The sequence below is a fragment of the Hyperolius riggenbachi genome, chromosome 2 (assembly GCF_040937935.1).
Source record: "Hyperolius riggenbachi isolate aHypRig1 chromosome 2, aHypRig1.pri, whole genome shotgun sequence".
Taxonomy (NCBI): Eukaryota; Metazoa; Chordata; class Amphibia; order Anura; family Hyperoliidae; genus Hyperolius; species Hyperolius riggenbachi.
The window spans coordinates 318,114,044-318,127,297 of NC_090647.1; the positions used below are offsets into that span (position 1 = coordinate 318,114,044).

Below are 13,254 nucleotides of genomic sequence, written 5' to 3' on the forward strand. Positions count from 1 at the left end.
TTTAAGCGTGTTAAATTATTAAAAGTGGTAACGCACCATCGGAGCGCTCCGTTTTCCCTTTGTGTTCCCCATTTTTAGCATACTGGCACCACCCAGTTTACAGAGCAGCACCGAGGTGATATCCATTTAAAGCGCCATACCCATCTTAAGCTAGCGCCGGTACTAACACTTTGCAACATCAAAAAGTTCCCTGGGAGGTACTCACCTTGGGAGGGGGAAGCCTCAGGGTTCCAATGAGGCTTCCTACGCCGTCCTTCGTCCCTCGGGGGTCTCGCTGTAGCCCTCTGATCAGCGGCGATGTAAATATTTACCTTCCCGGCTCCTGCGCAGGCGCTGTGGCGGCTCTCCGCTCCAAAATAGGTGGAAATACCTGATCGCCTGCGCAGCAGAGCGGACCCAACTGAGATCTGGTATTTCCGTCTACTTCGGAGCCGAAAAGCGCAATAGCGCCCCCGTTGGAGCCTGGAAAGGTAAATATTGAACAAGCTGTCGGGCCACTGTTCAGGGGGCTGCAGCGAGACCCCCATGGGACAGAGGACGGCGTGGGAAGCCTCATTGGGACCCTGAGGCTTCCCCCTCCCGAGGTGAGTACCCCCCCAGGGGAACTTTTTGATGTTACAGTGTCTCTAAGTGTAAAAGGGTCCTTAACGTAAACCAGAGAACTGTAAAGTCAAAGAATCGATACTGACTCGCGGCTTCCTCCAGCCCCATAAACACGTGCGAGTTCCTTAGCCGTCCTCCCATTCAGCTGTGATCAGCCCCAGTAACTGCTTCAGTCGCATTAATCTGGGTCTTCTGCACAATAAAAATATTGGTAGAAGAAAGAGGGGAGCATGGCCCCTGCAAACAAGCCAGAAGACCCAGCTTGTTTGCTGGGGCCACACCTCCCTCTTCTGTCCTCCATCTGCCTTGCCAAGCCCCGGTAAACCTTAGCACTTTTTACAGCTATAACCTTTTTCACCCAGCGCTTTTGTGCATCCTTCTTTTCAGCTGCGGTTTGCTACCATTCACTCCTATCCCAGTTTACCTTTCAGCATTGTTCACTCACATTTGTATTTCTCATTGCCATTGGTGAGGGTGTCTGTATCCCAGGTTTTCACACTCTTTCTCCATTTTCCACTGATGCCCTTTTTCAGCTTGGTTTACACTATTTACCTGTCTTACGTGGATACTTAGATGGAGTGTATTTTTGAAGATGTTTTCATTTTTTTTCCTACATGGACCAATATACATACTGTGGCAATTTGTTATTGTACTAATATGTACTCCTGCATAGATGCATTGTGCTTTTATATGGTTTTAAAGATCTTGTAACATGATTTAATAAAGCCAATTTATATTGCAGATATCATAGTGGTGCTTTCTTCTTTTGTTGTACAACTGGTTAAAGTGGATCGGAGACAAACTTTTGCTGCCTTAATTTTTCTGCCACTTACATATAGTTTATTGGGCATTATTCCCCCCAAATGCTTTTTTTATTTTATTTATTACCCAATTGTATGTAAATGAATGTATCCACAGCCTCAGCGCCTCAGCATTCTGAGTCCCATGCTGAAGTGCTCATGGAAGCTCAGCCTGGGGACGAGGAGGCTTTTGCTAAAGCATGCACTAGATTTCAGAGGCAAGTGGGCAGAGAGTGGAGGAGAGGAGAGGAGAGGGGAGTTTTCATAGGCTGAGGGGTGGAGATGCAGAGCAGCTTGCCTGTGTAATGATGACAAGCAGACTATGGCTGCTCTCACAGGAAGAAATAATCATATACTGTTGAAGCTGTTTGCAGCTAGATTTACTGTGTAAAACATCTAAACTTTAGAGAAGCTATATAGACAAGTTACTTTCTATAGTAAGTTTTTCATCTCGGATCAGCTTTAAATCAAGCTGATCATTTGTGATACAATTTCAAGAAACATTCTCTTCTTCACTTGGGTTTGAACCTCTTTTTATTGCAGAAATAGAGATATCTTCTCTTATGTCCCCAAAACAGAAAGTGAATAAAATCCCCTCAAATGGGACAGAGGCATCAGTAATCGCCACACTACTGATCCATGATTCAGGATTGGAACACAGCTTCTGGCCAGCGTATGCACAAATGGTAATTTGTGCACAGGGTAAAGATGCTAGTAGTATAATAGGGCATTGGCAAATACTGATAGTAAAAGATCAGCAATTTTAATGGTAGTCTACCGTCACTTTACCTAACCCTCTTACACTGACCCAACCTCTGCCTATTCCTAACATTACCCCTCCCCCTGGCAAATATCGCAGACTGTGCAATACTGAAGTCTGACGCCCAAACTATAAACTGCATGGTCAGATGATTGTACGTGTGTGTGATGAGTCAGTAAGGGTACAGTGTTCCTTACAAGTCTGTGTGCGGATCCCTCCTTTGACCAACCTTGCAAACTATAAACTGTGTGACGCTATAGCCTCCTTTAACACTGCGGTTTATAGAGCGCCCATTTTACCAGGTACCCAAGTTACTTGTTTCAGCAGGCAGTGGCTTCAAGAGATGAATGAGAAATGCAGACATACGTATCCACAGATATGCAAACTGTAAAAAGCTGATTTATTACAAGGGAATGCACTGGCTGTTACATGATGGTTCATATACAAGAGGTCCCGACTGTTCATGAAAGGGAGCGTGTGCAATTCAGAGAGTTCTGGATTATTCTACATCTGATGGTTTCCAGCTGAAGCTCATTCAATAGGGCCTGGCTGGAGATTATTCTTTAGTTTGTCCATTAGGATCAGGCCATTCACAGCCACACGGCGACAGTCATCATCTGTGTCTTTCTCAGCCACATCTGCAACACAATATATCCAAGGATGACTACATATAAAAGAATAAAAATGTAGTTTAAAGCTGTATACAGCAAGGGGAAGGGAGGGGGTGGTTGCTTTCCACAAAAGTGACATCCTGTAGCTCCTAGCAGCTTTCCAGTGTCCATGCTCAGCTCCTTGTCACGTGACCCAACATTACAATTATCATTCAAAGCAGCATATATACAGTAGAAAACAGCACAAATTGCCGGCAGTACTCACAGCGATCAAGGCAAACTTCTTAGGCTGTTTGTGGGCTCTGTTGTGCTTAAAGTAAACCTGAGATGGCAAGGGGGGAAAAAATTATACATATCTGGGGCTTCCTCCAGGCTGATCGCTCCCTCACCATCCTTCTGCGCCGCCTGGATCCTCCCTTTTGCTCTGGAAAGTCCTCCAGTTCAGGGCGTACTGCGCATGCATGGCCCGGCCGTGTGTATGCCACCATCGTTCTGCACCTACACAGTACTATTGCGCAGATGAAGAACACTCCGGGCAATGGGAGTAAGCAAAGCCAGACTGCATCTAAACCTACTGGTGGACTTTCCAGGGCTAATTGCTGACGATCCAGGCGGCACAGAAGGACAGCGAGGGAGCGAACAGCCTGGAGGGGGCTGAATGAAGCCCCAGGTGTGTATAATTTTTTTTTCTCCCTCTATCCCAGGTACCCTTTAAAGACTGGGTTCCTCAGCTACCCCAAGGTTAATATAGTTTCAATTACCTTAGCGTAAAGTTTAATGCAGAGTTCAAGATATGTATATAGAGTAGGATATAATGCTGTATTAGCTAGGCCTATTTTTAATTTGAGTCTCAAGCAACCAGAAGGCACATTTTATCCGGACTGGAATCAGCCGATCCCTGCCTGCGCCGGATAACAGAGACTCTACTGTATTTGGTTTACTCTTTCCTTTCCATAGTCTGAGAAATGTGCTGAGCTATTAGAGCTGGTATGTGATCTAATTGTAGCATCTGTAGATTACAATAGCAGCTCTAGTGAAGGCAAACATGAAAAATCTAAAGAAGCTTTGCTGCAAGTGAACCGAGCATCGTCCACTTTGCCAATAGGCTAATAAGGTTGTTATTTTTCTAATGTGACAATTTTGATTTGAGGAGAAGATTTGTTGCAAAACAGCATATGTTGTATTTAAAAAGGGACCCTGAACAGGACCCAAAAATGCCATAATGAACTTACCTGGGGCGTCCCCCAGCCCCTCGTGGTCTGTAAGGTCTCTCTGCGTCCTCTGGGTTCCCTCCGTTCTTCCGCTGGCGGCTCCATTAGCCAAGCAATTTTGCCAGGAGTCGTAAGCAATGGCGCATGCGCTGCCCCTCCGTGTCTGTCGCTGTGAGCGTTATGCGCACATGCGGATCTTTCAAGAATGAACCCTGTGTGCGCAGAATGCTCACAGCGACATGTGTGCGGAGGGGCAGTACATGCTAAGTTGCACGGCTAACAGAGCCGTCAGCGGAAGAACTGAGGGAGCCCAGAGAATGCAGAGGAACCTCTCAGACTACAAGAAAGCCCCAGGTAAGTTCATTTTGGCATTTTTGGGTCCAGCTCAGAGTGCCTTTAATATTTCTGGGGGAGCTTTTATGAAAACACAGATATAGTCTACAAAATAGTTCCCCAACAGGAACCTTAGAAGGTTTAGCTTTTTTAAAAACTAAAGGATAATGTTTTTACACCATACGATGTACTAACCTGACCATAAGAGGCACCTAGGTTTAGAGGACAAAAACCAGGTAAAGAAAAAAAAACTGGTGCATCCATGGTGCAGATGCGCCTTGTGGAGCTTTTCACACCAGGTTATTTCTAAGCTGCTGTTCCCCGGGGCCTCAGCACAGATCGCCAGCCGATGTAATAACGCTGGTGCCAGTATTCCGTTCAAGACTGGATTTAGGCCATGGCCTAGGGCACCACAGGAGCAAGGGCACCAAAGCAGCAGGCTTTGCAAGCTTGCAAATGCTGCAATGCAGGGAGATCAGGCGAGTGCCTGACCGTGGTATTCTGCTGCTAGCTGCCTGTGCAGCAGCCATCTTGCTCTCTGTGCACGTTTGCATTGTGGCAGGTGGCAATGGACTTGGGCAGCATTGGAGAAAGAAAGGAAGAGGAAGCTTCTGCACTGGAGATGAGCAGAGAAATGAGTGACACTGATGGCGCATACATTTGAAATTGGCGCCGGTAGACTTGGGCGCAGGATATAGCTGGTATATAGCTGATCCTGCTTCTGTACAAGTCCGGGTCGTGTTAATTACTATTCCCCCTCCAGGCCGCCATGGTTAGTGGGGGAATTATTGTGTTTTTTAAGCAACTTCGGCTCAGTCTTCTGATGGCGCCGACGTTACTCACTGAGCGCCGCTGTAGATGTGATTCCCATTATAGTCTATGGTGGCGCCGGGTGCGCCCAAATCTAGCAGGCGGGCTGGCTACCTATACTGAAAGGGGTGTGGGAAAAGGAGGGACTAGGCAAGTCATCATGATACCTATACTGGAGGGGGGGGGGGGCCTAGGCTTCCTATACTAGAGGTAAGGGGGGGAGGGCTCATCTGTCTACCTATACTGGGGGGGAGGGGTCTTCTCTCTACCTATACTGAAGGGGGTGGCTGGTGACAGTGGCCTTGGGCGGTAAAGAGTACAAATCCGGCTCTGGCTCTGTCCCCCCCCCCCAGCCCCTGCTAAGGAAATCCCAGAGGGGCACCCCACTTACAGTAAACCCCCCACAGTAACAGGAATCCCTGTGGCAACTGCAGAATGCATGCAAAGCGGAAGCCCTCATGTCTCCAGCCGGCTCACTTCGGATCCTCCGTCAAGCCGTAAGAAGACACAAGATGGAGGACTTAAAGGGGAACTTCAGCCTAAACAAACATACTGTCATTAAGTTACATTGGTTATGTTAATTAGGATAGATAGGTAATATAATCTTTTACCCACCCTGTTTTAAAAGAACAGGCAAATGTTTGTGATTCATGGGGGCTGCTGTTCTGTTTCGAATTCCAGCTTTATGTGTGAGGCATACTCCAGAAGACCCAGTCTGTATAGCAGTATACCCCCACACTGATTTAGAAACCTCCACAGGCAGTTTACTCGATGAAATAATGACTCCAAGTATAATCTGTAGTATCTTTACTTGCGATGAAAGCATACAAAGATGTTTTTTAGAGCATATTCATAGGTAAAAATACGATGCGACTACAAGCACAGCAGGATCTCCTCACTAACTGAACTCAACTGTTGCAGAAACATCTAGACAAGGCTGTTGAGCAGGGAGTTACAGTTGGGAAATGCTAAATAACTAAATCTTGCAGGGGGACTGGAATATACTAATACAAAGAATATAAATAATGTTAAATAACATTAAAGGAGGCTGTTGTGACAGCACAGCTGCCATCTTTGTCATGGGGGCTGCCATCTTTCTGGTTGAGAGGAGGGGACAGGGAGCAGGAGACACAGTTCCAACTGTCCTGTGTCCTGATAACCCTTCCCAGCTGCACACACTAGGCTTCAAATGTCAAATTCAAAATGTAAAAAAAAATAAAATTGCACCAAAACAGCAGAACGAGAACAACATCAGAAATCCCATCATGTTTTGCACAGCATCAGGGGAAAAATGCCCGGGCAGTTTTCTTCTGTGCAGCTAAAAATGAGACTTGTATAAGAGAAACAAAGTTCTGATGCTGTGAAACTGTTAAACACCAGGCCTTTTCAGTGCTGCTGAGTCGATTTTTAGTCCGGAGGTTCACTTTAACCACTTGAGGACCCACCCTTTACCCCCCCTTAAGGACCAGCGCTGTGTTGAGTGATCTGTGCTGGGTGGGCTCTGCAGCCCCCAGCACAGATCATGTAGCAGGCAGAGAGATCAGATCACCCCCCTTTTTTCCCCACTTGGGGGATGATGTGCTGGGGGGGTCCGATCTCTCCTGCCTGCATGTTGCTGGCGGGGGGGGGGGGGCACCTCAAAGCCCCCCTCCGCACCTCAAAGCCCCCCCTCCCTCTCCTACCTGCTCCCCCCCGGAGATCAGGGCTGCACAGGACGCTATCCGTCCTGTGCAGCCAGTGACAGGACGTCCCCTGTCACATGGCGGCGATCCCCGGCTGCTGATTGGCCGGGGATCGCCGATCTGCCTTACGGCGCTGCTGCGCAGCAGCGCCGTACAATGTAAACAAAGCGGATTATTTCCGCTTGTGTTTACATTTAGCCTGCGAGCCGCCATCGGCGTGAATTGACAGGAAGCAGCCGCTCGCGTGAGCGGCTGCTTCCTGATTAATCAGCCTGCAGCTGGCGACGCAATACTGCGTCGCTGGTCCTGCAGCTGCCACTTTGCCGACGCGCGGTATGAGTGCGCGGTCGGCAAGTGGTTAAGACTGCGCCAGCTGGATAGGTGAGGCTTCTGCTGAGCACTCTACAGTAATCCAGTAATCCCTGTAGCAACTGCAACTGGGGGGTGCTGTTAAAACATCTCATTTGAATTCTTGGCATTACATAGAAATCATGACCCAACCTTCTAGCCAGCACTTCATTTCCAGGACTTCTTCTGCCATATCAGTCATCAGCCTCTCCCAGGGAACACTCAGCAGAATAGTGGAGACACAGAACAGGAGCCCTTGTCTGACGAAGCTGTGCAGAACACATGACAATTATCACATGGCTTGTTGAATTTTGAGATGATTTGGAATTTACATGTACAGATATCAGGAAAGATAAGGTACCTGGCCCAGATGGCATCCGCCCCCGAGTATTAAGGGAGTGGAGTTCAGTTATCGATAGGCCATTTTATCTTATTTTCTGCAATTCTCTTTCAAACAGGCCCGTTCCCTATGGCTGGCATACAGCTGATGTTTTTCTCTTTTAGGAAAAAGATCATAACTATGAAACTACAGACCTGTAAGCTTAACATTAGTTGTGCGTAAACTGAAGGTATTCTTAGGCCAGGGACCCACTACACAGGGGCGTAGCAATAGGGGGTGCAGAGGTAGCGACCGCATCGGGGCCCTTGGGCCAGAGGGGCCCCGAAGGGCCCTCCCTCAACTACAGTATTAGCTCTCTATTGGTCCTGTGCTCATAATAATCACTTCTATAGATACTATGAATAGTGGTAATAATTAACAAGCTGTTCCCCATCCCCTTCTTGCACCTCTGACACTGTAGTTGCCATTGGCAGGTTTTGGTGCGCCGTATCAATTGCTATGTATAGAGTGCTTGGGGGGGCCCCATGTAAAAAACTTGCACCAGGGCCCATAGCTCCTTAGCTACGCCACTGCCACTACAAATCGCAAAATGCTAATCGCAATCACTAGCGCTTTGTGTAAGCATTTTAAGGTGTGTTTTCCAGCGATTTAGGCATTGTATTGTGCCCAAACGCTTACATGGAATGCTACATGTCCTGTCATTATGTTTTCCAAAATCGCAATCGCTCCAGTGGGCTTAACACCATAGACTTATATTAGCAAGGCATTTTTGAAAGCGCCGGGGATTGTCAGAGATCCAAAAAATGCTCAAAAAGCGTTTTAGTGGATCCCTGGCCTAAGGGAGGCTGTACAAAACTTCACAGCTCAGAATAATCCAATTACAGCACAACACGGGTTTACCAAAATGCTCAGCTTTTATGAAGTGGTGAATGCAAATACAGACCAATACGAGTGGTCTAGCAGTCCTGCTGATCTCTTTAGCTGCAGTATCTGGATCATACACCTGAAACACGCATGCAACTAATCCAGTCAGACTTCAAGAGAACCCGAGGCAGATTTTTTAAATCTTAATAGGACACAGAGGCATGTTCTGTGCATAATGACATGCCTCTGTGTCCTTCTGGACTGGCGGCGGCAGCAAAAGGACACAGAGGCATGTCATTGTGCACAGAACATGCCTTTGTGTCCTATTAAGATTTTAACAAATCAGCCTCAGGTTCTCTTTCAGTCAGAGCACCAGCTCTGCATGCTTGTTCAGGGTCTGTGGCTAAAAGTATTAAAGGCAGAGGAACTGCAGGATAGCCAGGCAATGAGCGTCGGAAAGAGGCCACGAACGCACGTGCCCTACCCTCAGATGACATCGGCGGGTGTATTCTGATCTTCTGTCCTGCAAAACTGATCATTTTAAAACGTTCTTTTGGTACTAAACAGTGCAAAAACAGGAATGTTTTAAATGTCCGTTTTGTAGGAAGTAGTTGAAAGGAAATATAAATCACTTATGAGGCCACATCTGGAGTATGCGGTACAGTTTTGGGCATCACACTATAGGAGTGACAGTGCAATACTACAACAGGTACAAAGATACGCAACTAAATTAGTCAGAGGGCAATGTTAAGGGCAATGTTGCATCACTGAAACTCATCTGGTATAAGCTACCTGTCCTCTTCACTACTCACCTTGAATAGTTTGCAGTCTGTATTGCCTTAATACCATAAATGTGAAAGCATGTCTTTTGATATGTCTCCTATACAGTTTACCATGCACTCTGTAAAGTATATCCCTGTTTATTATACAGTGGTTTGCAAAAGTATTCGGCCCCCTTGAAGTTTTCCACATTTTGTCATATTACTGCCACAAACATGAATCAATTTTATTGGAATTCCACGTCAAAGACCAATACAAAGTGGTGTACACGTGAGAAGTGGAACGAAACTCATACATGATTCCAAACATTTTTTACAAATCAATTACTGCAAAGTGGGGTGTGCGTAATTATTCAGCCCCCTTTGGTCTGAGTGCAGTCAGTTGCCCATAGACATTGCGTGATGAGTGCTAATGACTAAATACAGTGCACCTGTGTGTAATCTAATGTCAGTACAAATACAGCTGCTCTGTGACAGCCTCAGAGGTTGTCTAAGGCCTGGTGCACACCAGAGGAGTTTTTTTCTGAGCGTTTTGAGTTTTTAAATCTGCTGCTAATGTTATCCTATGTGTCTGTGCACACTGGAGCAATGAGGTTTTGTAACAAAACCATAGCATTACATTGGGAAGAGCTTTTAGAGGTTTCAAAAGCTCTTCCCAATGTAATGCTATGGGTTTTTTTACAAAACCTCATTACTCCAGTGTGCACAGAGACATAGGATAACATTAGCAGCAGATTTAAAAACTCAAAACGCTCAGAAAAACTCCTCTGGTGTGCACAAGGCCTAAGAGAATATTGGGAGCAACAACACCATGAAGTCCAAAGAACACACCAGGCAGGTCAAGGATAAAGTTATTGAGAAAATTAAAGCAGGCTTAAGTTACACAAAGATTTCCAAAGCCTTGTACATCCCACAGAGCACTGATCAAGCGATCATTCAGAAATGGAAGGAGTATGGCACAACTGTAAAGCTACCAAGACAAGGCCATCCACCTAAACTCACAGGCCGAACAAGGAGAGCACTGATCAGAAATGCAGACAAGAGGCCCATGGTGATTCTGGACGAGCTGCAGAGATCTACAGCTCAGGTGGGGGAATCTGTCTATAGGACAACTATTAGTCATGTAATACACGAAGTTGGCCTTTATGGAAGAGTGGCAAGAAGAAAGCCATTGCTAACAGAAAAGTATAAGAAGTCCCAGTTGCAGTTTGCCACAAGCCATGTGGGGGACACAGCAAACATGTGGAAGAAGGTGCTCTGGTCAGATGAGACCAAAATGGAATTTTTTGGCCAAAATGCAAAATGCTATGTGTGGCGGAAAACTAACACTGCACATCACTCTGAACACACCATCCCCACTGTCAAATATGGTGGTGGCAGCATCATGCTCCGGGGGTGCTTCTCTTCAACAGGGACAGGGAAGCTGGTCAGAGTTGATGGGAAGATGGATGGAGCCAAATAAAGGGCAATCTTGGAAGAAAACCCTTGGAGTCTGCGAAAGACTTGAGACTGAGGCGGAGGTTCACCTTGCAGCAGGACAATGACCCTAAACATAAAGCCAGGGCAACAATGGAATGGTTTAAATCAAAACATATCCATGTGTTAGAATGGCCCAAGCAAAGTCCAGATCTAAATCCAATCGAGAATCTGTGGCAAAATCTGAAAACTGCTGTTCACAAACGCTGTCCATCTAATCTGACTGAGCTGGAGCTGTTTCGCAAAGAAGAATGGGCAAGGATTTCAGTCTCTAGATGTGCAAAGCTGGTAGAGACATACCCTAAAAGACTTGCAGCTGTAATTGCAGCAAAAGGTGGTTCTACAAAGTATTGAGTCAGGGGGCTGAATATTTACCCACACCCCACTTTGCAGTTGTTTTTTTTTATAAATATTTTGAATGATGTATGATTTTCGTTCCACGGCTCACGTGTAAACCACTTTGTATTGGTCTTTCACGTGGAATTCCAATAAAATTAATACATGTTTGTGGCAGTAATATGACAAAATGTGGAAAACTTCAAGGGGGACCGAATACTTTTGCAAACCACCGTATATATATTTATATTTATTAATAGGGCTGGAAGGTCTCACTTGCCAACAAAGGTTGGACAAACAGGGATTATTTAGCTTGGAAAAAAAAATACACCTAAGGGGTGACCCGATTTACATGTATAAATACATGAGAACACAATATATAAGCTTGACAGATAAGCTTTTTGTCCCTAGGGGTTTACAAAGGACTACAGGGTATGATCTGTGTATAAAGGAAAAAAGGTTTTGCCATCTATTTTGGAAGGATTTTTTTAGTTTATTTTTATAATGTGTGTGATATTTTACCCCAGTGAGTAGTTATGACATTTTCCATATGTGCATTTGAAGGAGGCTTGGATGCTCTCCTTGCATTGAAGGACATCCACAGATATAAATTACTAGGAAATTCCCAGCAGAGGTGATCCAGGGATTTCATCTGACTGCCACCTAGAGCCAGGAAAGGAATTAACTGGCCAAACCTTGTAAGGGTTTTTTGCCTTTCCCTGGATCAACTGCAGGCAGAAATATACGCATTTTTTTTTTTCTCTTGGTTGAACTAGATGGATGCGTGTCTTAATTTTCAACCAAACTATTTATATAGTATATTATACTAGCACAGGAATCCCGAGACATCAAAGAAAAAGTTATGTGCAGTTAAAGAGGAACTTCAGCCTAAACAAACATACTGTCATTAAGTTACATTAGTTATGTTATGTTAATTAAAATAGATAGGTAATATAATCTCTTACAATAAAGGGATATATCAGCGCGTCACATATAGCATCAATCGAAGTTCATTGGAGAAGCAGCCAAAGTCCAACACTTCAGTATAGCGTTTTCATCAGTTGTTTCTATAAACCTTAAGCGCTAGTCCTATGCATCCACCACAACGAACACCATAAAAATGGATGTGCTTACCAGATTGTTACAGACCTTAATTACAAGGTCTTTAACATAGCATAAAGGCCTGTACACACGCAGGACGGGAGGCAACGACGGGTCCGTCATTGCCTCCCGCTGGGCGGAGTTTCACCCAACAGTAGCGCGTGTGTACGCGCCGTCGGCTGACTGATAAGCCTGTTCTCAGAAACAGCCTAATTAGTCCGACTGGCAGAGCGTACACACGCGCTACTGTCGGATGAAACTCCGCCCAGCGGGAGTGTGTACGAGCCTTAATAGGTCAGTGGCCGGTGTCTTCCCAGCTGGCCTCCTTTCCACACACGAATATCAGCAATATTTCAGGCTCTTATATGCAGTATTCAACAATGTTTGCATGAGAAAACAATGATAGACTCATCTAAATGTATCGATCTTAATGTTTAATAAAAGGTCGGTTTAAAACAAACAATGAAAATCATTAAAATCACTCACATCTGGGTCCTTGTTACAGGGGCTCCTGTGACATATTACATGCTGATATCTACTTTGGGTCCCTGTAACAAGGACCCAGATGTGAGTGATTTTAATGATTTTCATTGTTTGTTTTAAACCGACCTTTTATTAAACATTAAGATCGATACACTTAGATGAGTCTATCATTGTTTTTTTATGCAAACATTGATGAATACTGCATATAAGTGCCTGAAATATTGCTGATATTCGTGTGTGGAAAGGAGGCCAGCTGGCAAGACACTGGCCGCTGACCTATTATGCTATGTTACAGACCCTGTAATTAAGGTCTGTAACAATCTGGTAAGCACATCCATTTTTATGGTGTTCGTGGTGGTGGATGCATAGGACTAGCGCTGAAGGTTTATATATACAACTGATGAAAACGCTATACTGAAGTGTTGGACTTTGGCTGCTTCTCCAATGAACTTTGATTGATGCTACATGTGACGCGCTGATATATCCCTTTATTGCACTCAATGCCGGGTCATCAGCTAGTGTATGGGCTTGATTCACAAAAGAGTGCTAACTGATAGCACGGCAGTTTTAGCGTGAATCTTCGCGTTTTGCGCGATCACGAATTTTCATGTGAAACGATAGCGCGGTTTTCACACGCAAACGCAAATTTTCACATGTAACCGATATCGGTTTCATGAGAAAATTGTTATTGTTTCGCGAAAACGGCCGTGCTATCAG

The 13,254-nt window shown here is 45.3% G+C and overlaps 1 long non-coding RNA gene across 1 annotated transcript; it reads right to left on the reverse strand.

The window, feature by feature from the left end:
* Positions 1-2,542: 2,542 nt before the first annotated feature.
* LOC137544396 (uncharacterized) lies at positions 2,543-6,187 on the reverse strand. Its single transcript, XR_011025852.1, has 2 exons — positions 5,744-6,187; positions 2,543-2,801 (listed from the first exon to the last, which is right to left on the reverse strand). It is a non-coding gene; the product is annotated as an uncharacterized lncRNA (long non-coding RNA).
* Between the last annotated feature and the right edge of the window lie 7,067 nt (positions 6,188-13,254).